General features: G+C 52.6%; 1 long non-coding RNA gene across 1 annotated transcript; it reads right to left on the bottom strand.

The window, feature by feature from the left end:
• LOC139044422 (uncharacterized) lies at positions 1-27650 on the bottom strand. The gene is made up of 4 exons (XR_011501376.1): positions 27082-27650; positions 2373-2771; positions 794-1060; positions 1-509 (listed from the first exon to the last, which is right to left on the bottom strand). It is a non-coding gene; the product is annotated as an uncharacterized lncRNA (long non-coding RNA).

Genomic DNA, 27650 nt, shown 5'->3' with positions numbered 1-27650 from the left:
GTCTTCACTCAAAGTTTTATTGGAGTTTGGAAGATTTTATTTTTTGTCTTTCCTTTTTCTCCCCAAAGCCCCCCGGTACGTAGTTGTGTGTTCTTCGCGGTGGGTCCTTCTAGCGGTGGTATGTGGGACGCCGCCTCAGCGTGGTTTGATGAGCAGTGCCGTGTCCGCGCCCGGGATCCGAACGAACCGATGAAACACTGGGCTGCCTGCAGCGGAGCGCGCGAACTTAACCACTCGGCCACGGGGCCAGCCCCTTACTGGATTTTCAAAACAACTCCGGGGGCCGGCCCGGTGGCGCGGCGGTGAAGTTCGCACGTTCTGCTCCGCCGGCCCCGGGTTCGCCGGTCCGGATCCCGGGCGCAGGACCCGGCACCGCTTGGCGAGCCACGCTGTGGCAGGCGTCCCACCTGGAAAGTAGAGGGGGATGGGCACGGATGTCAGCTCAGGGCCAGTCTTCCTCGGCCGACAGAGGAGGATTGGTGGCAGATGTTCGCTCAGGGCTCATCTTCCTCAAAAATAAAATAATAAATCGATTCGATAAAATGTCAAATAACACAACCGCGGGATCACGCTTAGAGTCACCCTTGGCCCGATGATGCCACTCCCCACCCCCCCCACCCCCCTGCCCCCCACCATTTGGAGGTGCCGTCAGTGGGATTCGTTCCTGTTTGTCCATCTTTCTTCCTCTTTTTTTTTTTTTTTTTTAAAGACTGGCACCCGAGCTCATTGCCAATCTTTTCTTTTCTTTTTATTCCTCCTCCTTCTTCTTCTTCTCCCCAGAGCACCCCAGTACCTAGTTCTATATTCTCTTTGAGGGTCCCTCTGGTTCTGCCGTGTGGGACGCCACCTCAGCGTGGTTTGATGAGCGGTGCCGTGTCCGAGCCCAGGATCCGAACCTTCCAAGCCCCGGGCCGCTGAAGCGGAGCGTGCAAACTCAACCGCTCGGCCACGGGGTCAGCCCCTTCCTTCCTTCCTTCCTTCCTTCCTTCCTTCCTTCCTTCCTTCCTTCCTTCCTTCCTAAGGAGGAGGAGGCAGGCACTGTGTGAAGTCGCCAGTGAGTCTGTGGAAAGAGACGGAGGATTTCCCATGGGAAGCCGGGGTGGGGGACACGGACCGATGTCGTGCGAACTTGAAGGTGAAAGATCAAAAAACCCACACACGCCTAGAGCGGCGGGTTGCCCGTTAGGAGTTTGCTTGCCGGGCCCATAACGCAGGGCTCATCGATGAGCCAAACCGTCCGTGATCCTCAAGCAGTCTAGTAGGGTTAGAGAAAGGAGGGGGGCACTCTTTCTGCCCCAGATGAGGCGAGTTTCTCAGACAGCCACCCTGCCCCAACATCTTCCCTCCCTGCCTCCCGGCCCTTGGTGGACTGCGGCCTAAGGGTGGGGGAATTGAAGAAAGCCGTTCAATGGAAAAAAGCCCGAGGCCATGGGAGAGAGCTTCCTGCACTTGAATGAAGCCCTGACGCCAGGCCCATCGGAATGAATGGGCCTGACCTCCCCTCCCCCCTCCCCCCTCCCCCCTCCCAGGCTGGCGACTCGGCAGTGGAAGGCTAGGGGTTTCTTCCGAAATGGTGAACCGGCCCCCTTGTCCACAGGAAAACCACACACGGGTACAGCCTAGGCCGGATCTCAGGGTACAGCCTAGGCCGGATCTCAGGCCAAGTCGTCAGGGTGGCAAGATGATGGCGGATGAGAGGAAACTTGTTCTGGGACCGCACCGCCCCCCCCCCCATCGCCTCTCTGGCTGAGAAGAGGGCTGGGGAGCGGTGAGGGTCAGGGGGAGAGTGGGGGCGGGGCCGGGACAGGGACCACCGGGCAGTAGGACGGGAGTAGCCCTGAGGCCTGCCTGCCTGCTTCCTTCCCTGCCGGCGCAGGGCTGAGAGAGGCACGGGGCACGCTGGCTCCTGCCCCTTCACTCATTCGGGAAGCCTCCTGTTGTTGCTCCTGAGGTGCCGGCTGCGGTGACAGACAGAGCAAAACTCCTCTCTCTGTCTATTTCTTCAAAGGCCCGAGTCTGAGCTACGACAGATTCCCCTGTGGCTCAACCCGCAACCTCCCATCCTGCCAGACCAGACCCCTTGTCTAAAAACCTCCACTGGAGGAGCTCTTCCACCTGACTCGGAAAGGAAACACCAGCCCCGCCTCAGCCTCACACCCACCACCACCACCACCACCCGCCCCCCCCCCGCCCCACTCTCCTCCGGACCCAGATACCTAACAGAGGGAACAAAAATCCAAAAATCCTGCTGCTCTCCTTCTACCACCTCCACTTCAGAAGAGTCAGTCTCCCCCGAACACCTCAGACTCTGTGACTTCCCGCGGCCTCCCTTTCCCCGTCCCCATTCTCTCCCCGGACGGGCCCCATCTTACACTTGAACGACAGCTCCACCGCTCGGGGCAGCTGGACACGATGTCCCAAAGTGGCCCGGACGGTAGCCTGGTCGATTCCAAAGGACCCACGCACGCAGTCGGCCATAAACGTGGTGTGGAGATCGTGGACGTTTGCGGGCCTCTGATGAAATCGCTGCTCCGGGGACCCCGGCGTCTAGGACCCGTCTTCTCCGTGTTCTTCACACCGTTGCTCCTGGGCCGGTTATTCTCTTCCCTCTCACTGACCTTAACGTTTTGTCTCTGCCATTGAATTTTGACTGTGCGAATGTGACTTGCCGCTGTAGGGCTGCGTGGATCTCTCAGGCATCCTGCTGTGCCGTGCGGGGGGGGGGGGGAATCCTTGGTGGGTGGGTCGATAGACGTCCCTTTGGTTGTGCCCTGGAGGGGAGAGACAGAGGGGACGACTCAATCCACCACGAACGCTGATGTCGCTCCGATAAACCTGTAGCGGTGATTCTAGTTTATGGCCCGTGTCCTGAAAATAACTTCCCGAAGGGCCAGCCCGGCGGCACAGCGGTTAAGTTCGCACGTTCCGTTTTGTCAGCCAGGGGTTCGCAGGTTCGGATCCAGGGTGCGGACGTGGCGCCGCTTGGCGAGCCACGCTGTGGTCAGCGTCCCGCCTATCAAGGGGAGGGGGATGGGCACGGATGTTAGCTCGGGACCACTCTCCCGGGGCAAAAAGAGGAGAATTGGCAGCAGGTGTCAGCTCGGGGCTCGTCTTCCTCGAAAAATAAATTAATTAAATTAATAAAAACAACTTCCCAAACCTCTCTGATAACTTGAAGCTTTGAAGTTTTGCGAGGTGAAATCAGGTGATAAAAAAGTCCACGGACAGGGGCGGCCCCGTGGCCGAGTGGTTAAGTTCACAAGCTCCCCTTCGGCGGCCCAGGGTTTTGCCGGTTCAGATCCCGGGCACGGCACGGACACGGCACCGCTCGTCGGGCCGTGTGGAGGCGGCGTCCCACATGCCACAACTGGAAGGGCCCTCAACTAAGATAGACAACTATGTCATGGGGGGGATTGGGGGAGAAAAATCGGGAGGGGGGAAAAAAAAAACAAAAACGGAAGATTGGCAACAGGCGTTAGCTCTGTGAGGGCCGATCTTCCTCACCCAAAAACTAAAGTGAGATGAAATCAAATAAAGCGAAGGAAAAGATAAACCTATGAAATCCCATGTTTCTAAAAGTGGCCAAGTGTTTAGACATTGGCCAAGCGACGGAATGCTCATGGGAAGGACAGTTCCTAATTGCTGGCTTCTTAGTTTTCACCAAAATTAAGGTTCGTGAGGGTTAAAAAATCTACTTAACAAATGCGATGAAAGCCACTAGGCCGGCCCGGTGGCGCGCTGGTTAAGTGTGCCTGTTCCGCTTCGCCGGCCCGGGGTTCGCCAGTTCGGATCCCGGGGGTGGACGTGGCACCGCTGGGCGAGCCACGTGGTGGTAGGCGTCCCACATATGAAATAGAGGAAGATGGGCACGGAGGTGAGCTCAGGGCCAGCCTTCCTCGGCAAAAAGAGGAGGATTGGCAGCAGTTAGCTCAGGGCTCATCGTCCTCAAAACAAAACAAAACAAAACAAAAAGCCACTAAAAGTGAATATGGGAAACATCTTTGTGTTCAAGGAAAGTGAGATGGCTGCCTTCAGGCAAGAGGGCCTAAAAAGTAAAGATCGTTTTGTCTGTGAAAAGGTGATCAAAGTTTCACGGGGAAAATAATCTGAGAAAAAGGCCTGTTCGTGGTCAAGTGGCCTAAAATTGGAACGAGTGGACAGATAGAAATGGCGAGCGATAGGATCTATGGGAGTCTATGAGGAAGCCATTGGGTGTCGGCCTAATTCGGCCTGACAGTGTTTTTCGAAAAGGGCCTGACGTGGCCGTCGAGCACGCATCGCATCGTAGATCCGCTTTACACATTTCCTACGGCAAGAACCAATGCCCTTAAGGGAAAGGAGCAGCTTCCCCGTGCTCGGGCCTTTCCTTAAGGAGAGGCATCTTTCCTTAGGCTAGGAGCGGATGGTTGCGCTCACCTTTGACCATCCGGCTCCCCTGTGACCACCCAGGCCCAGACAACAGACCTGCCACCCAGCAGTGTCTGTCGATCGCTGTGCCGACAGAGCAGTCTCGCGACTATCATCCAAGGGACCTTTCGATCCTATGTGAAACGTCCTCTCTGGGGGTCTAGAAGCACTCTGTACACCCCACTTCCCGGGCACCCTCTCTTCCTTCGGGAAGAAAGGCCCCGGGCCACAGTCCTCACATTTTAGCTCAGAATAAACGCACCCCGATTTTCACGGATAGATTGGTTCCGGATTATTTCCGTCGACAGAATGGAATCAAGTCAATGAGTTTCAAGATCGGAGGGAAGCTGATGCAAAATCAGAATTTGTTTTTCTCACTCCCGAAAGGATACTTTTCTCTAACTTCTAGTCTCCTCCTGATAAAGACATTGGAAAATGTTTCTCTTGACCTCTGAGGGAATCGACACCAAAGACAGAGATCCTCCATTTTGTCAGAATGATTTCCTAGGCCTCCAATGGAGGAGGCCTCCCTCGGACGGGAGCTCAGCTTTTGTTTTGCAACAGTTTTCCTCTCTCTGCTTGCCTTTAACATCTCCTTTCCCGTTCTTCTTTTTTGGAAGGGAAATACGTGCACCGCTGGGGAAAAAAAAAAAAAAAGAATTTTCTAAATGACCAAAGAAGATCTACGACTGTTGTTATTTTGGTTTCACGGAGCAGTTCCACGTCCACATTTACTCCATTTTAAACACCCACACACACTCACAGCACGGCGCTGTGAGGATGTCCCGGGGAACTCGATTTGTGGAGGGAATGGCTGTGAGGTCTCTGCCCCCCAACCCCCACCATTTGGGTGCTTCTGCTTGTTGATGAGGACGGGAAGCCCTGCTGAAATCCATATTCTTATCACCACACGTGCATCTGCACCCATGCTCCCCCCCGTGTGTCGTCTTTGGGCTTTGCTGTGGCCCCGTGCGGAGGGAGACCTGTTTTGTGTTGTAAACTTTTCCGCGGCCAAGCGGCTCGGTCCTTTCCTCTACGACTTGTGGGCTCTGTCTGTCCGTCTGCCTTAGAGAGACCCTCTGGGCCGGAAGTGACAGGCTGCACACAATTCCTGACAGACTGCGGACAATTCCTCCGTCGTCACGGTCCTTCTCTGATGACGTGCATGGTTTCGGTTTGACAGCGACCCCCACCCCCCACCCCGCCGTGATTTTCTAAGTCCTCCCGGGAGCCCGGGAAGTGCTCGGGCCGCTCCGGGAAGCGGGGGCCGGCAGCCCCGGCCTGCCCCGTGGCATCTCCGGGGACTTTTCCACCTCTGTCCGCGTCAGCCAGCCGGCAGCCCCGCGCCCGGCCCGGCCCAGAAGTCACGTGGGGAGTCTGTCCCCTTCCTGGCAAGCCCACCCACCCCACCCCCCTCCCCGCCGATTTTCCAACACCTCCTTCTGCGCCCAGGGTTGCCCTGTGCTGCCTGGGAGCTCCGAGGTGGACACCCTGGGGCCTCACGTGGTGACCTCCCGGCCGCCCCAAGCGGGCCCAGAGAGAAAGAGAGAGAGAGAGAGACAGAGAGAGACAGAGACAGAGACAGAGACAGAGAGAGACAGAGACAGAGACAGAGACAGAGACAGAGACAGAGAGAGACCTGACCCGGCGGTGGGCTCAGGCTGTGCACTCTCGCTGGCTGGTGACCCGGTTCCCTCCCGCTGACCCCTCCGCGCCGGTCGTTGGGCGCCATCTGGCGGCCGCTTTTACAGAGTGGCCCTCCTCCGGAGCCCCGGCGACATGAGCAAGGGATGGGACTCGCAGGACGTCTGTGTGGTTTCCAGTGTGGGGCTGTGTGGAACAGAGCTGCTAAGAACATTCATGCCCCGGATTCTGTGTGAATGAACAGGAACGTGGCCGCAGCCCCCACCCCGCCCCCCGCCCCAGCCCCCGGGAGTGGTGGGAGTGGTGCCCTCCAGACCACCCTCGGGTTGGATGCCTCCCTCCCTGGAAGGACTCACGGGACTCCACAAAAGCTGACTTCCTGGAGGTCCAGCGGAGACCCCCAAGGCCCAAGGCCCCCCCCCCCCACCCACCCACCACAGATCACTGTGGAAGCCTTAACGACCCAAGGCTCCAGCTACATACAGACGCTCTTAGGAGGCAAGATACACCAAAGGCTTATGTAGGTTGCCACTTTCGGTGGTGGTTTCCGCGGCGTGTCAGTTTTGGAACCCGCCACGCCCTTTTTCACAGAGGCCATACCGTTTCCCTTCACCACCAGTGAGGCGTGAGTGACTGACTTGGCTTCTCCGCGACCTGACTAGCAGTTTGATCCTGTTCCGGTATTTGGAAGAAGGCAGTCTCACCCATGTGTCCCCACAATGTCTCCCTCTAATTTTCTCACTTGCTTTTCCAGGGAACAGCTCACATCTTTTCATGCGCTTATCGGTCATCCATGCGTACCTCCTCCACCCCAGGTGAAAGTGCCTGCTCTGTCTATTGGTCTTCCATTCTTTTTGTATTTTTCAGTGTTGATTTCCCCCGGGTCTCCACTCCATTGTGGGTTTTGTTTTTTGTTTTTTGTTTTTTGTTTTTTTTTTTTGCTTAAAGATTGTCACCTGAGCTAGGCACTGTTGCGCTGCTTCCTCAGTTTCAGAGGGTACCTTTTTCAGGGTTGCTTTTTGACCGGGTCTCCTCGCCATTGTATTTTTTTATTTTTTTTTTTTTGCTTAAAGATTGCCACCTGAGCTAGCCTCTGTTGCCCATCTTCTTCGGTTTCAGAGGGTAGATTTCTCAGTGTTGCTTTTTCGCCAGCTCTCCACGCCCTTGCGTCTTTTTTTTTTCTGCTTGAAGGCTGCAACCTGAGCTAGCTTCTTTTGCCCATGTTCCTCAGTTTCAGAGGGTGGATTTCTCCGTGTTGCTTTTTCCCCAGGTCTCCACACCCTTGTGTGTTTCTTTGGCTTAACGATGGCCACCTGAGGTAGCCTCTGTTGCCCATCTTCGTCCGTTTCAGAGGGTGGATTTCTCAGTGTTGCCTTTTCGCCAGCTCCCCACGCCCTTGTGTGTTTCTTTTGCTTAAAGATTGTCACCTGAGCTAGGCACTGTTGCCCTGCTTCCTCAGTTTCAGAGGGTACCTTTTTCAGGGTTGCTTTTTCACCGGGTCTCCTCGCCATTGTATTTTTTTATCTTATTTTTTTTGCTTAAAGATTGCCACCTGAGCTAGCCTCTGTTGCGCTTCTTTCTCAGTTCTAGAGGGTAGATTTCTCCGTGTTGCTTTTTCCCCAGGTCTCCACGCACTTCCTTTTATTTTTCCTTAAAAATTGCCACCTGAGCTAGCCTCTGTTGCCCATCTTCGTCGGTTTCAGAGGGTAGATTTCTCACTGTTGCTTTTTTGCCAGGTCTGCACGCCCATGTGTTTTTTTTCTGCTTAAAGGTTGCAACCTGAGCTAGCTTCTTTTGCCCATGTTCGTCAGTTTCAGAGGGTGGATTTCTCCGTGTTGCTTTTTCCCCAGGTCTCCACACCCTTGTGTGTTTCTTTGGCTTAACGATTGCCACCTGAGGTAGCCTCTGTTGCCCATCTTCCTCAGTTTCAGAGGGTGGATTTCTGAATGTTGCTTTTTCCCCAGGTCTCCACGCCCTTGTGTGTTTCTTTTGCTTAAAGATTGCCACCTGAAGCCAGCCTCTCTTGCCCATCTTCCTCAGTTTCAGAGGGTAGATATTTCAGGGTTGCTTTTTCCCCAGGTCTCCACGCCTTTGGGTTTTGTTTTTGCTTAACGATTGCCACCTGAGCTAGCCTCTGTTGCCCATCTTCGTCCGTTTCAGAGGGTGGATTTCTCAGTGTTGCCTTTTCCCCAGGTCTCCACGCCCTTGTGTGTTTCTTTTGCTTAAAGATTGCCACCTGAGCTAGCCTCTCTTGCCCATGTTCCTCAGTTTCAGAGGGTAGATATTTCAGGGTTGCTTTGTCCCCAGGGCTCCACGCCTTTGTGCTTTGTTTTTGCTTAAGGATTGCCACCTGAGGTAGCCTCTCTTGCCCATCTTCCTCAGTTTCAGAGGGTGGATTTCTCCGTGTTGCTTTTTCCCCAGGTCTCCACGCCCTTGTGTGTTTCTTTTGCTTAAAGATTGCCACCTGAGCTAGCCTCTGTTGCCCATCTTCGTCCGTTTCAGAGGGTGGATTTCTCAGTGTTGCCTTTTCGCCAGCTCCCCACGCCCTTGTGTGTTTCTTTTGCTTAAAGATTGTCACCTGAGCTAGGCACTGTTGCCCTGCTTCCTCAGTTTCAGAGGGTACCTTTTTCAGGGTTGCTTTTTGACCGGGTCTCCTCGCCATTGTATTTTTTTATTTTATTTTTTTTGCTTAAAGATTGCCACCTGAGCTAGCCTCTGTTGCGCTTCTTTCTCAGTTCTAGAGGGTAGATTTCTCCGTGTTGCTTTTTCCCCAGGTCTCCACGCACTTCCTTTTATTTTTCCTTAAAAATTGCCACCTGAGCTAGCCTCTGTTGTCGATCTTCGTCGGTTTCAGAGGGTAGATTTCTCACTGTTGCTTTTTTGCCAGGTCTGCACGCCCTTGTGTTTTTTTTCTGCTTAAAGGTTGCAACCTGAGCTAGCTTCTTTTGCCCATGTTCCTCAGCTTCAGAGGGTGGATTTCTCCGTGTTGCTTTTTCCCCAGGCCTCCACGCCCTTGTGTGTTTCTTTTGCTTAACGATTGCCACCTGAGCTAGCCTCTGTTGCCCATCTCTGTCCGTTTCAGAGGGTGGATTTCTCAGTGTTGCCTTTTCCCCAGCTCCCCACGCCCTTGTGTGTTTCTTTTGCTTAAAGATTGCCACCTGAAGCCAGCCTCTCTTGCCCATCTTCCTCAGTTTCAGAGGGTAGATATTTCAGGGTTGCTTTTTCCCCAGGTCTCCACGCCTTTGGGTTTTGTTTTTGCTTAACGATTGCCACCTGAGCTAGCCTCTCTTGCCCATCTTCCTGAGTTTCAGAGGGTCGATATCTCCGTGTTGCTGTTTCCCCAGGTCTCCACGCCCTTGTGTGTTTCTTTTGCTTAACGTTTGCCACCTGAAGCCAGCCTCTCTTGCCCATCTTCCTCAGTTTCAGAGGGTAGATATTTCAGGGTTGCTTTTTCCCCAGGTCTCCACGCCTTTGTGTTTTGTTTTTGCTTAACGATTGCCACCTGAGCTAGCCTCTCTTGCCCATGTTCCTCAGTTTCAGAGGGTAGATATTTCAGGGTTGCTTTGTCCCCAGGGCTCCACGCCTTTGTGCTTTGTTTTTGCTTAAGGATTGCCACCTGAGGTAGCCTCTCTTGCCCATCTTCCTCAGTTTCAGAGGGTGGATTTCTCCGTGTTGCTTTTTCCCCAGGTCTCCACGCCCTTGTGTGTTTCTTTTGCTTAAAGATTGCCACCTGAGCTAGCCTCTGTTGCCCATCTTCGTCCGTTTCAGAGGGTGGATTTCTCAGTGTTGCCTTTTCGCCAGCTCCCCACGCCCTTGTGTGTTTCTTTTGCTTAAAGATTGTCACCTGAGCTAGGCACTGTTGCCCTGCTTCCTCAGTTTCAGAGGGTACCTTTTTCAGGGTTGCTTTTTAACCGGGTCTCCTCGCCATTGTATTTTTTTATTTTATTTTTTTTGCTTAAAGATTGCCACCTGAGCTAGCCTCTGTTGCGCGTCTTTCTCAGTTCTAGAGGGTAGATTTCTCCGTGTTGCTTTTTCCCCAGGTCTCCACGCACTTCCTTTTATTTTTCCTTAAAAATTGCCACCTGAGCTAGCCTCTGTTGTCCATCTTCGTCGGTTTCAGAGGGTAGATTTCTCACTGTTGCTTTTTTGCCAGGTCTGCACGCCCTTGTGTTTTTTTTCTGCTTAAAGGTTGCAACCTGAGCTAGCTTCTTTTGCCCATGTTCCTCAGTTTCAGAGGGTGGATTTCTCCGTGTTGCTTTTTCCCCAGGCCTCCACGCCCTTGTGTGTTTCTTTTGCTTAACGATTGCCACCTGAGCTAGCCTCTGTTGCCCATCTCTGTCCGTTTCAGAGGGTGGATTTCTCAGTGTTGCCTTTTCCCCAGCTCCCCACGCCCTTGTGTGTTTCTTTTGCTTAAAGATTGCCACCTGAAGCCAGCCTCTCTTGCCCATCTTCCTCAGTTTCAGAGGGTAGATATTTCAGGGTTGCTTTTTCCCCAGGTTTCCACGCCTTTGGGTTTTGTTTTAGCTTAACGATTGCCACCTGAGCTAGCCTCTCTTGCCCATCTTCCTGAGTTTCAGAGGGTCGATATCTCCGTGTTGCTGTTTCCCCAGGTCTCCACGCCCTTGTGTGTTTCTTTTGCTTAACGTTTGCCACCTGAAGCCAGCCTCTCTTGCCCATCTTCCTCAGTTTCAGAGGGTAGATATTTCAGGGTTGCTTTTTCCCCAGGTCTCCACGCCTTTGTGTTTTGTTTTTGCTTAAAGATTGCCACCTGAGCTAGCCTCTCTTGCCCATGTTCCTCAGTTTCAGAGGGTAGATATTTCAGGGTTGCTTTGTCCCCAGGGCTCCACGCCTTTGTGCTTTGTTTTTGCTTAAGGATTGCCACCTGAGGTAGCCTCTCTTGCCCATCTTCCTCAGTTTCAGAGGGTGGATTTCTCCGTGTTGCTTTTTCCCCAGGTCTCCACGCCCTTGTGTGTTTCTTTTGCTTAAAGATTGCCACCTGAGCTAGCCTCTGTTGCCCATCTTCGTCCGTTTCAGAGGGTGGATTTCTCAGTGTTGCCTTTTCGCCAGCTCCCCACGCCCTTGTGTGTTTCTTTTGCTTAAAGATTGTCACCTGAGCTAGGCACTGTTGCCCTGCTTCCTCAGTTTCAGAGGGTACCTTTTTCAGGGTTGCTTTTTGACCGGGTCTCCTCGCCATTGTATTTTTTTATCTTATTTTTTTTGCTTAAAGATTGCCACCTGAGCTAGCCTCTGTTGCCCATCTTCGTCCGTTTCAGAGGGTGGATTTCTCAGTGTTGCCTTTTCGCCAGCTCCCCACGCCCTTGTGTGTTTCTTTTGCTTAAAGATTGTCACCTGAGCTAGGCACTGTTGCCCTGCTTCCTCAGTTTCAGAGGGTACCTTTTTCAGGGTTGCTTTTTGACCGGGTCTCCTCGCCATTGTATTTTTTTATTTTATTTTTTTTGCTTAAAGATTGCCACCTGAGCTAGCCTCTGTTGCGCTTCTTTCTCAGTTCTAGAGGGTAGATTTCTCCGTGTTGCTTTTTCCCCAGGTCTCCACGCACTTCCTTTTATTTTTCCTTAAAAATTGCCACCTGAGCTAGCCTCTGTTGTCGATCTTCGTCGGTTTCAGAGGGTAGATTTCTCACTGTTGCTTTTTTGCCAGGTCTGCACGCCCTTGTGTTTTTTTTCTGCTTAAAGGTTGCAACCTGAGCTAGCTTCTTTTGCCCATGTTCCTCAGTTTCAGAGGGTGGATTTCTCCGTGTTGCTTTTTCCCCAGGCCTCCACGCCCTTGTGTGTTTCTTTTGCTTAACGATTGCCACCTGAGCTAGCCTCTGTTGCCCATCTCTGTCCGTTTCAGAGGGTGGATTTCTCAGTGTTGCCTTTTCCCCAGCTCCCCACGCCCTTGTGTGTTTCTTTTGCTTAAAGATTGCCACCTGAAGCCAGCCTCTCTTGCCCATCTTCCTCAGTTTCAGAGGGTAGATATTTCAGGGTTGCTTTTTCCCCAGGTCTCCACGCCTTTGGGTTTTGTTTTTGCTTAACGATTGCCACCTGAGCTAGCCTCTCTTGCCCATCTTCCTGAGTTTCAGAGGGTCGATATCTCCGTGTTGCTGTTTCCCCAGGTCTCCACGCCCTTGTGTGTTTCTTTTGCTTAACGTTTGCCACCTGAAGCCAGCCTCTCTTGCCCATCTTCCTCAGTTTCAGAGGGTAGATATTTCAGGGTTGCTTTTTCCCCAGGTCTCCACGCCTTTGTGTTTTGTTTTTGCTTAACGATTGCCACCTGAGCTAGCCTCTCTTGCCCATGTTCCTCAGTTTCAGAGGGTAGATATTTCAGGGTTGCTTTGTCCCCAGGGCTCCACGCCTTTGTGCTTTGTTTTTGCTTAAGGATTGCCACCTGAGGTAGCCTCTCTTGCCCATCTTCCTCAGTTTCAGAGGGTGGATTTCTCCGTGTTGCTTTTTCCCCAGGTCTCCACGCCCTTGTGTGTTTCTTTTGCTTAAAGATTGCCACCTGAGCTAGCCTCTGTTGCCCATCTTCGTCCGTTTCAGAGGGTGGATTTCTCAGTGTTGCCTTTTCGCCAGCTCCCCACGCCCTTGTGTGTTTCTTTTGCTTAAAGATTGTCACCTGAGCTAGGCACTGTTGCCCTGCTTCCTCAGTTTCAGAGGGTACCTTTTTCAGGGTTGCTTTTTAACCGGGTCTCCTCGCCATTGTATTTTTTTATTTTATTTTTTTTGCTTAAAGATTGCCACCTGAGCTAGCCTCTGTTGCGCGTCTTTCTCAGTTCTAGAGGGTAGATTTCTCCGTGTTGCTTTTTCCCCAGGTCTCCACGCACTTCCTTTTATTTTTCCTTAAAAATTGCCACCTGAGCTAGCCTCTGTTGTCCATCTTCGTCGGTTTCAGAGGGTAGATTTCTCACTGTTGCTTTTTTGCCAGGTCTGCACGCCCTTGTGTTTTTTTTCTGCTTAAAGGTTGCAACCTGAGCTAGCTTCTTTTGCCCATGTTCCTCAGTTTCAGAGGGTGGATTTCTCCGTGTTGCTTTTTCCCCAGGCCTCCACGCCCTTGTGTGTTTCTTTTGCTTAACGATTGCCACCTGAGCTAGCCTCTGTTGCCCATCTCTGTCCGTTTCAGAGGGTGGATTTCTCAGTGTTGCCTTTTCCCCAGCTCCCCACGCCCTTGTGTGTTTCTTTTGCTTAAAGATTGCCACCTGAAGCCAGCCTCTCTTGCCCATCTTCCTCAGTTTCAGAGGGTAGATATTTCAGGGTTGCTTTTTCCCCAGGTTTCCACGCCTTTGGGTTTTGTTTTTGCTTAACGATTGCCACCTGAGCTAGCCTCTCTTGCCCATCTTCCTGAGTTTCAGAGGGTCGATATCTCCGTGTTGCTGTTTCCCCAGGTCTCCACGCCCTTGTGTGTTTCTTTTGCTTAACGTTTGCCACCTGAAGCCAGCCTCTCTTGTCCATGTTCCTCAGTTTCAGAGGGTAGATATTTCAGGGTTGCTTTGTCCCCAGGGCTCCACGCCTTTGTGCTTTGTTTTTGCTTAAGGATTGCCACCTGAGGTAGCCTCTCTTGCCCATCTTCCTCAGTTTCAGAGGGTGGATTTCTCCGTGTTGCTTTTTCCCCAGGTCTCCACGCCCTTGTGTGTTTCTTTTGCTTAAAGATTGCCACCTGAGCTAGCATCTGTTGCCCATCTTCGTCCGTTTCAGAGGGTGGATTTCTCAGTGTTGCCTTTTCGCCAGCTCCCCACGCCCTTGTGTGTTTCTTTTGCTTAAAGATTGTCACCTGAGCTAGGCACTGTTGCCCTGCTTCCTCAGTTTCAGAGGGTACCTTTTTCAGGGTTGCTTTTTGACCGGGTCTCCTCGCCATTGTATTTTTTTATCTTATTTTTTTTGCTTAAAGATTGCCACCTGAGCTAGCCTCTGTTGCCCATCTTCGTCCGTTTCAGAGGGTGGATTTCTCAGTGTTGCCTTTTCGCCAGCTCCCCACGCCCTTGTGTGTTTCTTTTGCTTAAAGATTGTCACCTGAGCTAGGCACTGTTGCCCTGCTTCCTCAGTTTCAGAGGGTACCTTTTTCAGGGTTGCTTTTTGACCGGGTCTCCTCGCCATTGTATTTTTTTATCTTATTTTTTTTGCTTAAAGATTGCCACCTGAGCTAGCCTCTGTTGCGCTTCTTTCTCAGTTCTAGAGGGTAGATTTCTCCGTGTTGCTTTTTCCCCAGGTCTCCACGCACTTCCTTTTATTTTTCCTTAAAAATTGCCACCTGAGCTAGCCTCTGTTGTCCATCTTCGTCGGTTTCAGAGGGTAGATTTCTCACTGTTGCTTTTTTGCCAGGTCTGCACGCCCTTGTGTTTTTTTTCTGCTTAAAGGTTGCAACCTGAGCTAGCTTCTTTTGCCCATGTCCCTCAGTTTCAGTGGGTGGATTTCTCCGTGTTGCTTTTTCCCCAGGCCTCCACGCCCTTGTGTGTTTCTTTTGCTTAACGATTGCCACCTGAGCTAGCCTCTCTTGCCCATCTTCCTGAGTTTCAGAGGGTCGATATCTCCGTGTTGCTGTTTCCCCAGGTCTCCACGCCCTTGTGTGTTTCTTTTGCTTAACGTTTGCCACCTGAAGCCAGCCTCTCTTGCCCATCTTCCTCAGTTTCAGAGGGTAGATATTTCAGGGTTGCTTTTTCCCCAGGTCTCCACGCCTTTGTGTTTTGTTTTTGCTTAACGATTGCCACCTGAGCTAGCCTCTCTTGCCCATGTTCCTCAGTTTCAGAGGGTAGATATTTCAGGGTTGCTTTGTCCCCAGGGCTCCACGCCTTTGTGCTTTGTTTTTGCTTAAGGATTGCCACCTGAGGTAGCCTCTCTTGCCCATCTTCCTCAGTTTCAGAGGGTGGATTTCTCCGTGTTGCTTTTTCCCCAGGTCTCCACGCCCTTGTGTGTTTCTTTTGCTTAAAGATTGCCACCTGAGCTAGCCTCTGTTGCCCATCTTCGTCCGTTTCAGAGGGTGGATTTCTCAGTGTTGCCTTTTCGCCAGCTCCCCACGCCCTTGTGTGTTTCTTTTGCTTAAAGATTGTCACCTGAGCTAGGCACTGTTGCCCTGCTTCCTCAGTTTCAGAGGGTACCTTTTTCAGGGTTGCTTTTTAACCGGGTCTCCTCGCCATTGTATTTTTTTATTTTATTTTTTTTGCTTAAAGATTGCCACCTGAGCTAGCCTCTGTTGCGCGTCTTTCTCAGTTCTAGAGGGTAGATTTCTCCGTGTTGCTTTTTCCCCAGGTCTCCACGCACTTCCTTTTATTTTTCCTTAAAAATTGCCACCTGAGCTAGCCTCTGTTGTCCATCTTCGTCGGTTTCAGAGGGTAGATTTCTCACTGTTGCTTTTTTGCCAGGTCTGCACGCCCTTGTGTTTTTTTTCTGCTTAAAGGTTGCAACCTGAGCTAGCTTCTTTTGCCCATGTTCCTCAGTTTCAGAGGGTGGATTTCTCCGTGTTGCTTTTTCCCCAGGCCTCCACGCCCTTGTGTGTTTCTTTTGCTTAACGATTGCCACCTGAGCTAGCCTCTGTTGCCCATCTCTGTCCGTTTCAGAGGGTGGATTTCTCAGTGTTGCCTTTTCCCCAGCTCCCCACGCCCTTGTGTGTTTCTTTTGCTTAAAGATTGCCACCTGAAGCCAGCCTCTCTTGCCCATCTTCCTCAGTTTCAGAGGGTAGATATTTCAGGGTTGCTTTTTCCCCAGGTTTCCACGCCTTTGGGTTTTGTTTTTGCTTAACGATTGCCACCTGAGCTAGCCTCTCTTGCCCATCTTCCTGAGTTTCAGAGGGTCGATATCTCCGTGTTGCTGTTTCCCCAGGTCTCCACGCCCTTGTGTGTTTCTTTTGCTTAACGTTTGCCACCTGAAGCCAGCCTCTCTTGTCCATGTTCCTCAGTTTCAGAGGGTAGATATTTCAGGGTTGCTTTGTCCCCAGGGCTCCACGCCTTTGTGCTTTGTTTTTGCTTAAGGATTGCCACCTGAGGTAGCCTCTCTTGCCCATCTTCCTCAGTTTCAGAGGGTGGATTTCTCCGTGTTGCTTTTTCCCCAGGTCTCCACGCCCTTGTGTGTTTCTTTTGCTTAAAGATTGCCACCTGAGCTAGCATCTGTTGCCCATCTTCGTCCGTTTCAGAGGGTGGATTTCTCAGTGTTGCCTTTTCGCCAGCTCCCCACGCCCTTGTGTGTTTCTTTTGCTTAAAGATTGTCACCTGAGCTAGGCACTGTTGCCCTGCTTCCTCAGTTTCAGAGGGTACCTTTTTCAGGGTTGCTTTTTGACCGGGTCTCCTCGCCATTGTATTTTTTTATCTTATTTTTTTTGCTTAAAGATTGCCACCTGAGCTAGCCTCTGTTGCCCATCTTCGTCCGTTTCAGAGGGTGGATTTCTCAGTGTTGCCTTTTCGCCAGCTCCCCACGCCCTTGTGTGTTTCTTTTGCTTAAAGATTGTCACCTGAGCTAGGCACTGTTGCCCTGCTTCCTCAGTTTCAGAGGGTACCTTTTTCAGGGTTGCTTTTTGACCGGGTCTCCTCGCCATTGTATTTTTTTATCTTATTTTTTTTGCTTAAAGATTGCCACCTGAGCTAGCCTCTGTTGCGCTTCTTTCTCAGTTCTAGAGGGTAGATTTCTCCGTGTTGCTTTTTCCCCAGGTCTCCACGCACTTCCTTTTATTTTTCCTTAAAAATTGCCACCTGAGCTAGCCTCTGTTGTCCATCTTCGTCGGTTTCAGAGGGTAGATTTCTCACTGTTGCTTTTTTGCCAGGTCTGCACGCCCTTGTGTTTTTTTTCTGCTTAAAGGTTGCAACCTGAGCTAGCTTCTTTTGCCCATGTCCCTCAGTTTCAGTGGGTGGATTTCTCCGTGTTGCTTTTTCCCCAGGCCTCCACGCCCTTGTGTGTTTCTTTTGCTTAAAGATTGCCACCTGAAGCCAGCCTCTCTTGCCCATCTTCCTCAGTTTCAGAGGGTAGATATTTCAGGGTTGCTTTTTCCCCAGGTCTCCACGCCTTAGTGTTTTGTTTTTGCTTAACGATTGCCACCTGAGCTAGCCTCTCTTGCCCATGTTCCTCAGTTTCAGAGGGTAGATATTTCAGGGTTGCTTTGTCCCCAGGGCTCCACGCCTTTGTGCTTTGTTTTTGCTTAAGGATTGCCACCTGAGGTAGCCTCTCTTGCCCATCTTCCTCAGTTTCAGAGGGTGGATTTCTCCGTGTTGCTTTTTCCCCAGGTCTCCACGCCCTTGTGTGTTTCTTTTGCTTAAAGATTGCCACCTGAGCTAGCCTCTGTTGCCCATCTTCGTCCGTTTCAGAGGGTGGATTTCTCAGTGTTGCCTTTTCGCCAGCTCCCCACGCCCTTGTGTGTTTCTTTTGCTTAAAGATTGTCACCTGAGCTAGGCACTGTTGCCCTGCTTCCTCAGTTTCAGAGGGTACCTTTTTCAGGGTTGCTTTTTGACCGGGTCTCCTCGCCATTGTATTTTTTTATCTTATTTTTTTTGCTTAAAGATTGCCACCTGAGCTAGCCTCTGTTGCGCTTCTTTCTCAGTTCTAGAGGGTAGATTTCTCCGTGTTGCTTTTTCCCCAGGTCTCCACGCACTTCCTTTTATTTTTCCTTAAAAATTGCCACCTGAGCTAGCCTCTGTTGTCCATCTTCGTCGGTTTCAGAGGGTAGATTTCTCACTGTTGCTTTTTTGCCAGGTCTGCACGCCCTTGTGTTTTTTTTCTGCTTAAAGGTTGCAACCTGAGCTAGCTTCTTTTGCCCATGTTCGTCAGTTTCAGAGGGTGGATTTCTCCGTCTTGCTTTTTCCCCAGGTCTCCACGCCCTTGTGTGTTTCTTTTGCTTAAAGATTGCCACCTGAGCTAGCCTCTGTTGCCCATCTTCGTCCGTTTCAGAGGGTGGATTTCTCAGTGTTGCCTTTTCGCCAGCTCCCCACGCCCTTGTGTGTTTCTTTTGCTTAAAGATTGTCACCTGAGCTAGGCACTGTTGCCCTGCTTCCTCAGTTTCAGAGGGTACCTTTTTCAGGGTTGCTTTTTGACCGGGTCTCCTCGCCATTGTATTTTTTTATTTTATTTTTTTTGCTTAAAGATTGCCACCTGAGCTAGCCTCTGTTGCGCTTCTTTCTCAGTTCTAGAGGGTAGATTTCTCCGTGTTGCTTTTTCCCCAGGTCTCCACGCACTTCCTTTTATTTTTCCTTAAAAATTGCCACCTGAGCTAGCCTCTGTTGTCCATCTTCGTCGGTTTCAGAGGGTAGATTTCTCACTGTTGCTTTTTTGCCAGGTCTGCACGCCCTTGTGTTTTTTTTCTGCTTAAAGGTTGCAACCTGAGCTAGCTTCTTTTGCCCATGTCCCTCAGTTTCAGAGGGTGGATTTCTCCGTGTTGCTTTTTCCCCAGGCCTCCACGCCCTTGTGTGTTTCTTTTGCTTAAAGATTGCCACCTGAAGCCAGCCTCTCTTGCCCATCTTCCTCAGTTTCAGAGGGTAGATATTTCAGGGTTGCTTTTTCCCCAGGTCTCCACGCCTTTGTGTTTTGTTTTTGCTTAACGATTGCCACCTGAGCTAGCCTCTCTTGCCCATGTTCCTCAGTTTCAGAGGGTAGATATTTCAGGGTTGCTTTGTCCCCAGGGCTCCACGCCTTTGTGCTTTGTTTTTGCTTAAGGATTGCCACCTGAGGTAGCCTCTCTTGCCCATCTTCCTCAGTTTCAGAGGGTGGATTTCTCCGTGTTGCTTTTTCCCCAGGTCTCCACGCCCTTGTGTGTTTCTTTTGCTTAACGATTGCCACCTGAGCTAGCCTCTGTTGCCCATCTTCGTCCGTTTCAGAGGGTGGATTTCTCAGTGTTGCCTTTTCGCCAGCTCCCCACGCCCTTGTGTGTTTCTTTTGCTTAAAGATTGTCACCTGAGCTAGGCACTGTTGCCCTGCTTCCTCAGTTTCAGAGGGTACCTTTTTCAGGGTTGCTTTTTGACCGGGTCTCCTCGCCATTGTATTTTTTTATCTTATTTTTTTTGCTTAAAGATTGCCACCTGAGCTAGCCTCTGTTGCGCTTCTTTCTCAGTTCTAGAGGGTAGATTTCTCCGTGTTGCTTTTTCCCCAGGTCTCCACGCACTTCCTTTTATTTTTCCTTAAAAATTGCCACCTGAGCTAGCCTCTGTTGTCCATCTTCGTCGGTTTCAGAGGGTAGATTTCTCACTGTTGCTTTTTTGCCAGGTCTGCACGCCCTTGTGTTTTTTTTCTGCTTAAAGGTTGCAACCTGAGCTAGCTTCTTTTGCCCATGTTCCTCAGTTTCAGAGGGTGGATTTCTCCGTGTTGCTTTTTCCCCAGGCCTCCACGCCCTTGTGTGTTTCTTTTGCTTAAAGATTGCCACCTGAAGCCAGCCTCTCTTGCCCATCTTCCTCAGTTTCAGAGGGTAGATATTTCAGGGTTGCTTTTTCCCCAGGTCTCCACGCCTTTGTGTTTTGTTTTTGCTTAACGATTGCCACCTGAGCTAGCCTCTCTTGCCCATGTTCCTCAGTTTCAGAGGGTAGATATTTCAGGGTTGCTTTGTCCCCAGGGCTCCACGCCTTTGTGCTTTGTTTTTGCTTAAGGATTGCCACCTGAGGTAGCCTCTCTTGCCCATCTTCCTCAGTTTCAGAGGGTGGATTTCTCCGTGTTGCTTTTTCCCCAGGTCTCCACGCCCTTGTGTGTTTCTTTTGCTTAAAGATTGCCACCTGAGCTAGCCTCTGTTGCCCATCTTCGTCCGTTTCAGAGGGTGGATTTCTCAGTGTTGCCTTTTCGCCAGCTCCCCACGCCCTTGTGTGTTTCTTTTGCTTAAAGATTGTCACCTGAGCTAGGCACTGTTGCCCTGCTTCCTCAGTTTCAGAGGGTACCTTTTTCAGGGTTGCTTTTTAACCGGGTCTCCTCGCCATTGTATTTTTTTATTTTATTTTTTTTGCTTAAAGATTGCCACCTGAGCTAGCCTCTGTTGCGCGTCTTTCTCAGTTCTAGAGGGTAGATTTCTCCGTGTTGCTTTTTCCCCAGGTCTCCACGCACTTCCTTTTATTTTTCCTTAAAAATTGCCACCTGAGCTAGCCTCTGTTGTCCATCTTCGTCGGTTTCAGAGGGTAGATTTCTCACTGTTGCTTTTTTGCCAGGTCTGCACGCCCTTGTGTTTTTTTTCTGCTTAAAGGTTGCAACCTGAGCTAGCTTCTTTTGCCCATGTTCCTCAGTTTCAGAGGGTGGATTTCTCCGTGTTGCTTTTTCCCCAGGCCTCCACGCCCTTGTGTGTTTCTTTTGCTTAAAGATTGCCACCTGAGCTAGCCTCTGTTGCCCATCTTCGTCCGTTTCAGAGGGTGGATTTCTCAGTGTTGCCTTTTCGCCAGCTCCCCACGCCCTTGTGTGTTTCTTTTGCTTAAAGATTGTCACCTGAGCTAGGCACTGTTGCCCTGCTTCCTCAGTTTCAGAGGGTACCTTTTTCAGGGTTGCTTTTTGACCGGGTCTCCTCGCCATTGTATTTTTTTATTTTATTTTTTTTGCTTAAAGATTGCCACCTGAGCTAGCCTCTGTTGCGCTTCTTTCTCAGTTCTAGAGGGTAGATTTCTCCGTGTTGCTTTTTCCCCAGGTCTCCACGCACTTCCTTTTATTTTTCCTTAAAAATTGCCACCTGAGCTAGCCTCTGTTGTCCATCTTCGTCGGTTTCAGAGGGTAGATTTCTCACTGTTGCTTTTTTGCCAGGTCTGCACGCCCTTGTGTTTTTTTTCTGCTTAAAGGTTGCAACCTGAGCTAGCTTCTTTTGCCCATGTCCCTCAGTTTCAGAGGGTGGATTTCTCCGTGTTGCTTTTTCCCCAGGCCTCCACGCCCTTGTGTGTTTCTTTTGCTTAAAGATTGCCACCTGAAGCCAGCCTCTCTTGCCCATCTTCCTCAGTTTCAGAGGGTAGATATTTCAGGGTTGCTTTTTCCCCAGGTCTCCACGCCTTTGTGTTTTGTTTTTGCTTAACGATTGCCACCTGAGCTAGCCTCTCTTGCCCATGTTCCTCAGTTTCAGAGGGTAGATATTTCAGGGTTGCTTTGTCCCCAGGGCTCCACGCCTTTGTGCTTTGTTTTTGCTTAAGGATTGCCACCTGAGGTAGCCTCTCTTGCCCATCTTCCTCAGTTTCAGAGGGTGGATTTCTCCGTGTTGCTTTTTCCCCAGGTCTCCACGCCCTTGTGTGTTTCTTTTGCTTAAAGATTGCCACCTGAGCTAGCCTCTGTTGCCCATCTTCGTCCGTTTCAGAGGGTGGATTTCTCAGTGTTGCCTTTTCGCCAGCTCCCCACGCCCTTGTGTGTTTCTTTTGCTTAAAGATTGTCACCTGAGCTAGGCACTGTTGCCCTGCTTCCTCAGTTTCAGAGGGTACCTTTTTCAGGGTTGCTTTTTGACCGGGTCTCCTCGCCATTGTATTTTTTTATCTTATTTTTTTTGCTTAAAGATTGCCACCTGAGCTAGCCTCTGTTGCGCTTCTTTCTCAGTTCTAGAGGGTAGATTTCTCCGTGTTGCTTTTTCCCCAGGTCTCCACGCACTTCCTTTTATTTTTCCTTAAAAATTGCCACCTGAGCTAGCCTCTGTTGTCCATCTTCGTCGGTTTCAGAGGGTAGATTTCTCACTGTTGCTTTTTTGCCAGGTCTGCACGCCCTTGTGTTTTTTTTCTGCTTAAAGGTTGCAACCTGAGCTAGCTTCTTTTGCCCATGTTCGTCAGTTTCAGAGGGTGGATTTCTCCGTGTTGCTTTTTCCCCAGGTCTCCACGCCCTTGTGTGTTTCTTTTGCTTAAAGATTGCCACCTGAGCTAGCCTCTGTTGCCCATCTTCGTCCGTTTCAGAGGGTGGATTTCTCAGTGTTGCCTTTTCGCCAGCTCCCCACGCCCTTGTGTGTTTCTTTTGCTTAAAGATTGTCACCTGAGCTAGGCACTGTTGCCCTGCTTCCTCAGTTTCAGAGGGTACCTTTTTCAGGGTTGCTTTTTGACCGGGTCTCCTCGCCATTGTATTTTTTTATTTTATTTTTTTTGCTTAAAGATTGCCACCTGAGCTAGCCTCTGTTGCGCTTCTTTCTCAGTTCTAGAGGGTAGATTTCTCCGTGTTGCTTTTTCCCCAGGTCTCCACGCACTTCCTTTTATTTTTCCTTAAAAATTGCCACCTGAGCTAGCCTCTGTTGTCCATCTTCGTCGGTTTCAGAGGGTAGATTTCTCACTGTTGCTTTTTTGCCAGGTCTGCACGCCCTTGTGTTTTTTTTCTGCTTAAAGGTTGCAACCTGAGCTAGCTTCTTTTGCCCATGTCCCTCAGTTTCAGAGGGTGGATTTCTCCGTGTTGCTTTTTCCCCAGGCCTCCACGCCCTTGTGTGTTTCTTTTGCTTAAAGATTGCCACCTGAAGCCAGCCTCTCTTGCCCATCTTCCTCAGTTTCAGAGGGTAGATATTTCAGGGTTGCTTTTTCCCCAGGTCTCCACGCCTTTGTGTTTTGTTTTTGCTTAACGATTGCCACCTGAGCTAGCCTCTCTTGCCCATGTTCCTCAGTTTCAGAGGGTAGATATTTCAGGGTTGCTTTGTCCCCAGGGCTCCACGCCTTTGTGCTTTGTTTTTGCTTAAGGATTGCCACCTGAGGTAGCCTCTCTTGCCCATCTTCCTCAGTTTCAGAGGGTGGATTTCTCCGTGTTGCTTTTTCCCCAGGTCTCCACGCCCTTGTGTGTTTCTTTTGCTTAACGATTGCCACCTGAGCTAGCCTCTGTTGCCCATCTTCGTCCGTTTCAGAGGGTGGATTTCTCAGTGTTGCCTTTTCGCCAGCTCCCCACGCCCTTGTGTGTTTCTTTTGCTTAAAGATTGTCACCTGAGCTAGGCACTGTTGCCCTGCTTCCTCAGTTTCAGAGGGTACCTTTTTCAGGGTTGCTTTTTGACCGGGTCTCCTCGCCATTGTATTTTTTTATCTTATTTTTTTTGCTTAAAGATTGCCACCTGAGCTAGCCTCTGTTGCGCTTCTTTCTCAGTTCTAGAGGGTAGATTTATCCGTGTTGCTTTTTCCCCAGGTCTCCACGCACTTCCTTTTATTTTTCCTTAAAAATTGCCACCTGAGCTAGCCTCTGTTGTCCATCTTCGTCGGTTTCAGAGGGTAGATTTCTCACTGTTGCTTTTTTGCCAGGTCTGCACGCCCTTGTGTTTTTTTTCTGCGTAAAGGTTGCAACCTGAGCTAGCTTCTTTTGCCCATGTCCCTCAGTTTCAGAGGGTGGATTTCTCCGTGTTGCTTTTTCCCCAGGCCTCCACGCCCTTGTGTGTTTCTTTTGCTTAAAGATTGCCACCTGACGCCAGCCTCTCTTGCCCATCTTCCTCAGTTTCAGAGGGTAGATATTTCAGGGTTGCTTTTTCCCCAGGTCTCCACGCCTTTGTGTTTTGTTTTTGCTTAACGATTGCCACCTGAGCTAGCCTCTCTTGCCCATGTTCCTCAGTTTCAGAGGGTAGATATTTCAGGGTTGCTTTGTCCCCAGGGCTCCACGCCTTTGTGCTTTGTTTTTGCTTAAGGATTGCCACCTGAGGTAGCCTCTCTTGCCCATCTTCCTCAGTTTCAGAGGGTGGATTTCTCCGTGTTGCTTTTTCCCCAGGTCTCCACGCCCTTGTGTGTTTCTTTTGCTTAACGATTGCCACCTGAGCTAGCCTCTGTTTCCCATCTTCGTCCGTTTCAGAGGGTGGATTTCTCAGTGTTGCCTTTTCGCCAGCTCCCCACGCCCTTGTGTGTTTCTTTTGCTTAAAGATTGTCACCTGAGCTAGGCACTGTTGCCCTGCTTCCTCAGTTTCAGAGGGTACCTTTTTCAGGGTTGCTTTTTGACCGGGTCTCCTCGCCATTGTATTTTTTTATCTTATTTTTTTTGCTTAAAGATTGCCACCTGAGCTAGCCTCTGTTGCGCTTCTTTCTCAGTTCTAGAGGGTAGATTTCTCCGTGTTGCTTTTTCCCCAGGTCTCCACGCACTTCCTTTTATTTTTCCTTAAAAATTGCCACCTGAGCTAGCCTCTGTTGTCGATCTTCGTCGGTTTCAGAGGGTAGATTTCTCACTGTTGCTTTTTTGCCAGGTCTGCACGCCCTTGTGTTTTTTTTCTGCTTAAAGGTTGCAACCTGAGCTAGCTTCTTTTGCCCATGTTCGTCAGTTTCAGAGGGTGGATTTCTCCGTGTTGCTTTTTCCCCAGGTCTCCAGACCCTTGTGTGTTTCTTTGGCTTAACGATTGCCACCTGAGGTAGCCTCTGTTGCCCATCTTCCTCAGTTTCAGAGGGTGGATTTCTGAATGTTGCTTTTTCCCCAGGTCTCCACGCCCTTGTGTGTTTCTTTTGCTTAACGATTGCCACCTGAAGCCAGCCTCTCTTGCCCATCTTCCTCAGTTTCAGAGGGTAGATATTTCAGGGTTGCTTTTTCCCCAGGTCTCCACGCCTTTGGGTTTTGTTTTTGCTTAACGAGTGCCACCTGAGCTAGCCTCTCTTGCCCATGTTCCTCAGTTTCAGAGGGTAGATATTTCAGGGTTGCTTTGTCCCCAGGGCTCCACGCCTTTGTGCTTTGCTTTTGCTTAAGGATTGCCACCTGAGGTAGCCTCTCTTGCCCATCTTCCTCAGTTTCAGAGGGTGGATTTCTCCGTGTTGCTTTTTCCCCAGGTCTCCACGCCCTTGTGTGTTTCTTTTGCTTAACGATTGCCACCTGAGCTAGCCTCTGTTGCCCATCTTCGTCCGTTTCAGAGGGTGGATTTCTCAGTGTTGCCTTTTCGCCAGCTCCCCACGCCCTTGTGTGTTTCTTTTGCTTAAAGATTGTCACCTGAGCTAGGCACTGTTGCCCTGCTTCCTCAGTTTCAGAGGGTACCTTTTTCAGGGTTGCTTTTTGACCGGGTCTCCTCGCCATTGTATTTTTTTATTTTATTTTTTTTGCTTAAAGATTGCCACCTGAGCTAGCCTCTGTTGCGCTTCTTTCTCAGTTCTAGAGGGTAGATTTCTCCGTGTTGCTTTTTCCCCAGGTCTCCACGCACTTCCTTTCATTTTTCCTTAAAAATTGCCACCTGAGCTAGCCCCTGTTGCCCATCTTCGTCGGTTTCAGAGGGTAGATTTCTCAGTGTTGATTTTTCCCCATTTCTCCACGCCCTCGTGCTTTTTTTTTTTTATTTCCTTAAATGTCGGCGCCTGAGCTAGCTTCTTTTGCCCATCTTCGTCAGTTTCAGCGGGTAGACTCTCCGCCTGCCTTCGACAGGCCCTCTGGACTGGAAAGCTTTCCTCCTCCCGTCATCACGGTCCTTCTCGGATGACGTGCCTGGTTTCGGTTTGACCGTCCCCGCCCGCCCTGATTTTCTAAGTCCTCCCGGGAACCCCGGGGGCGCTCCAGCCGCTCCGGGAAGCGGCGGCCTCCCGGCCGCACCGGCCCAGCCCGGCCCGGGCCGCCCCCTGGCCTCTCTGGGGGGAACTCTCCCCTTCCCCTTCCCGGTGATCGCCCGAGAAACCTTTTCCGAGTCCCCCTCCTGCGGCTGGGGCTGCGCCTTGGCGGCCGGGAGCCCGCGGGCGGACGCCCCGGGGCCGCACTGGGCCGGGAGGCTGGGTCCGAGGGGGCTCCGGGACGGGATCGGGCGGCCCGGCGGCCCGGCTGTGCTCCCCGGCGGGCCCGCGCTCCGGCTCCGTCCCGCTGAGGCGGTCGTCGGTCGCCGGGTGCCACCTGGCGGCCGCTTTTATATCGTCTCTTTCCTCCGGAGCTCCGGCGACGCGGGCCAAGGGACGGGACTCGGCCGCGGTGACCGAGGCAGAGTCCCGGGAGGCCGGCGTCGCTGGCGGGATCTGGCCCGGTGGCGCCGGGGCGTGAGCGCGACGCCCGCTCGCCGGAGATTGGAGGTGCAGGCTACTGAGGGAGGTGGCTGTCGCCGCGCCGCCCGGTGCCGGCCGGGGTGTGGGGCCTCCCGGACGGGTCGACCAGCAGCCGCCGGTGCCCCTCCGTCCCCGGGAGGGGGTGGGGGGCCGCCGCGGGGGAACGGGCGAGGGAGCTCGTCCCGTGCCCGGCCGTCGTCCCGAGGGCGGCCCGGTGGTCGGGCCTTCCGCGTCGCCGATCCCCTTTCCGCGCCCCGCTCCGGAGGTGGGCGACCGGCCGGGGCCTTGCGGGGGAGGCCCGTGGAGGGCGCGACGGGCTCGGCCGCCGGGCTGGCCTTTTCCCCACTGGTCTTCCGAGTCGACCGGCTCTGGCGGTGGGGACCGGGCCCGGTCCTCGGATGCCTCCTCCTCCGTGGCAGTTTTTTTTCCAAGTCCCGCCCTGGAGAAGAGCGTGGACCGGCCCCGGGAGCCCTCGAGGGCGGGCCGGGGAGGGCGTCCCCGGCCCGGACGCGTGCCCGGGGTGGGTCCGGGCCGTCGGACCGGACTTCTCTCTCCGAGTTTCGCGGGTCGCGTCTTTGTCCGGAGGCGGGAGGGGGCCGGCTCGAGGCGTAGGTGGAGCCCCGGCTGAGGGACGGGAGCCACGGTCCCGCCCCGGGCCCGGTCGCCGGAGGCGCCTCCGCGGAATTCTTTTCTAAGTCCTGACCCGGCGACTCAGAGGGAGGGACCGACCGGTCCCGGCCCGCGCGGGCGGCCCGGGGAGGCTGTCCCCGGCTCCCCCTGCCGCCACGCTTCTGGGGTCGACCAGATGGCCCCGGGAGCTCCGGGCCTGGTGGCGATGGGGTCGTGCTTGGGGTCTGGTGGCCGTGGCCGTGATCCAGGGGTTCCCCTGGTGATCCGTGGGTGGGCCCCGTCTCCGGGCGCGGCGATTCTTGCCCCCGAATGGGTGGTTTTGTGCCGCCAGATAAGTGCTGACACGCTCTGCTCGGGTGACAGTCGCCCGAGAGCTTCCGGGTGCCTGGATGCGTGTGCGGGGAGGGCTCCGGGCTCTGGCCGAGAACCGGACGCCCGTTTCCACCCCCGCCGCTTGAGCCGCCCGCTGGGGCCTGCGCGCCGGCTCTTGTGCGTTCCAGGCGCCCCCACGACCGTGGTGCCACCTCCGGTCTCTGGTACCCGAGGGCGGCGGGGTTAGGGGCGCGGGGTCCTCTACCACGTGCACTCCCTGCCGCCGGCACCCGGGTGCGGTCGCGACTTACCCCATCCCACCGGCTCCGTGCCAGTGCGTGTCAGGCGTTCTCGTCCTGGGGTCGTCGCCCGCGCTTGCTGGAGGAGGAGAGGGGTCGGTGAGGCTGAAGCAGGCTCCTCCGCTCGCTGTCCTCGCCGGCCTTCCCTTGCTCGGGGGTCCCTCGCGTTATGCTGCCGACCGATGTGGTGATGCTGTGCTCTCCCGGGCCGGGCCTAAGCCGTGCCAGACGAGGGACGGACGTTCATGGCGAACGGGACCGCTCTTCTCGCTCTGCCCGCGGGTCCCCTCGCCCGTTCTCCCCCGCTGCGAGTGGCGTGTGGGAGGCGGCAGGGGTGCGGAATCCGGCCCGACCTCGCTCCCCCGCCCCGTGCCTCGTGGCGTGGGCGGTGTCGGGGTCTCCGTGACGCGGCGGATGCTCTGCCTGTGCCTCTTGGCTGTGTCTCGCGGGCGGCCCTCCCCGCGGTGGGGCGGGCCGTGTTGCCGCCGCGCCGCGCGCCTTCCCGGGCGCGTGAGCGCGTTCCCCAGGCCGTTGGCGGTGCCCCTGGAGCGTTCCAGGTCGTCCCTCAGGCGCCCGAGGCC

This window comes from Equus asinus, unplaced genomic scaffold (genome assembly GCF_041296235.1).
Source record: "Equus asinus isolate D_3611 breed Donkey unplaced genomic scaffold, EquAss-T2T_v2 contig_813, whole genome shotgun sequence".
NCBI lineage: Eukaryota > Metazoa > Chordata > Mammalia > Perissodactyla > Equidae > Equus > Equus asinus.
The sequence above is the reverse complement of the archived record's forward strand: the minus strand, read 5'-3'. Positions and strand labels throughout refer to the sequence as shown.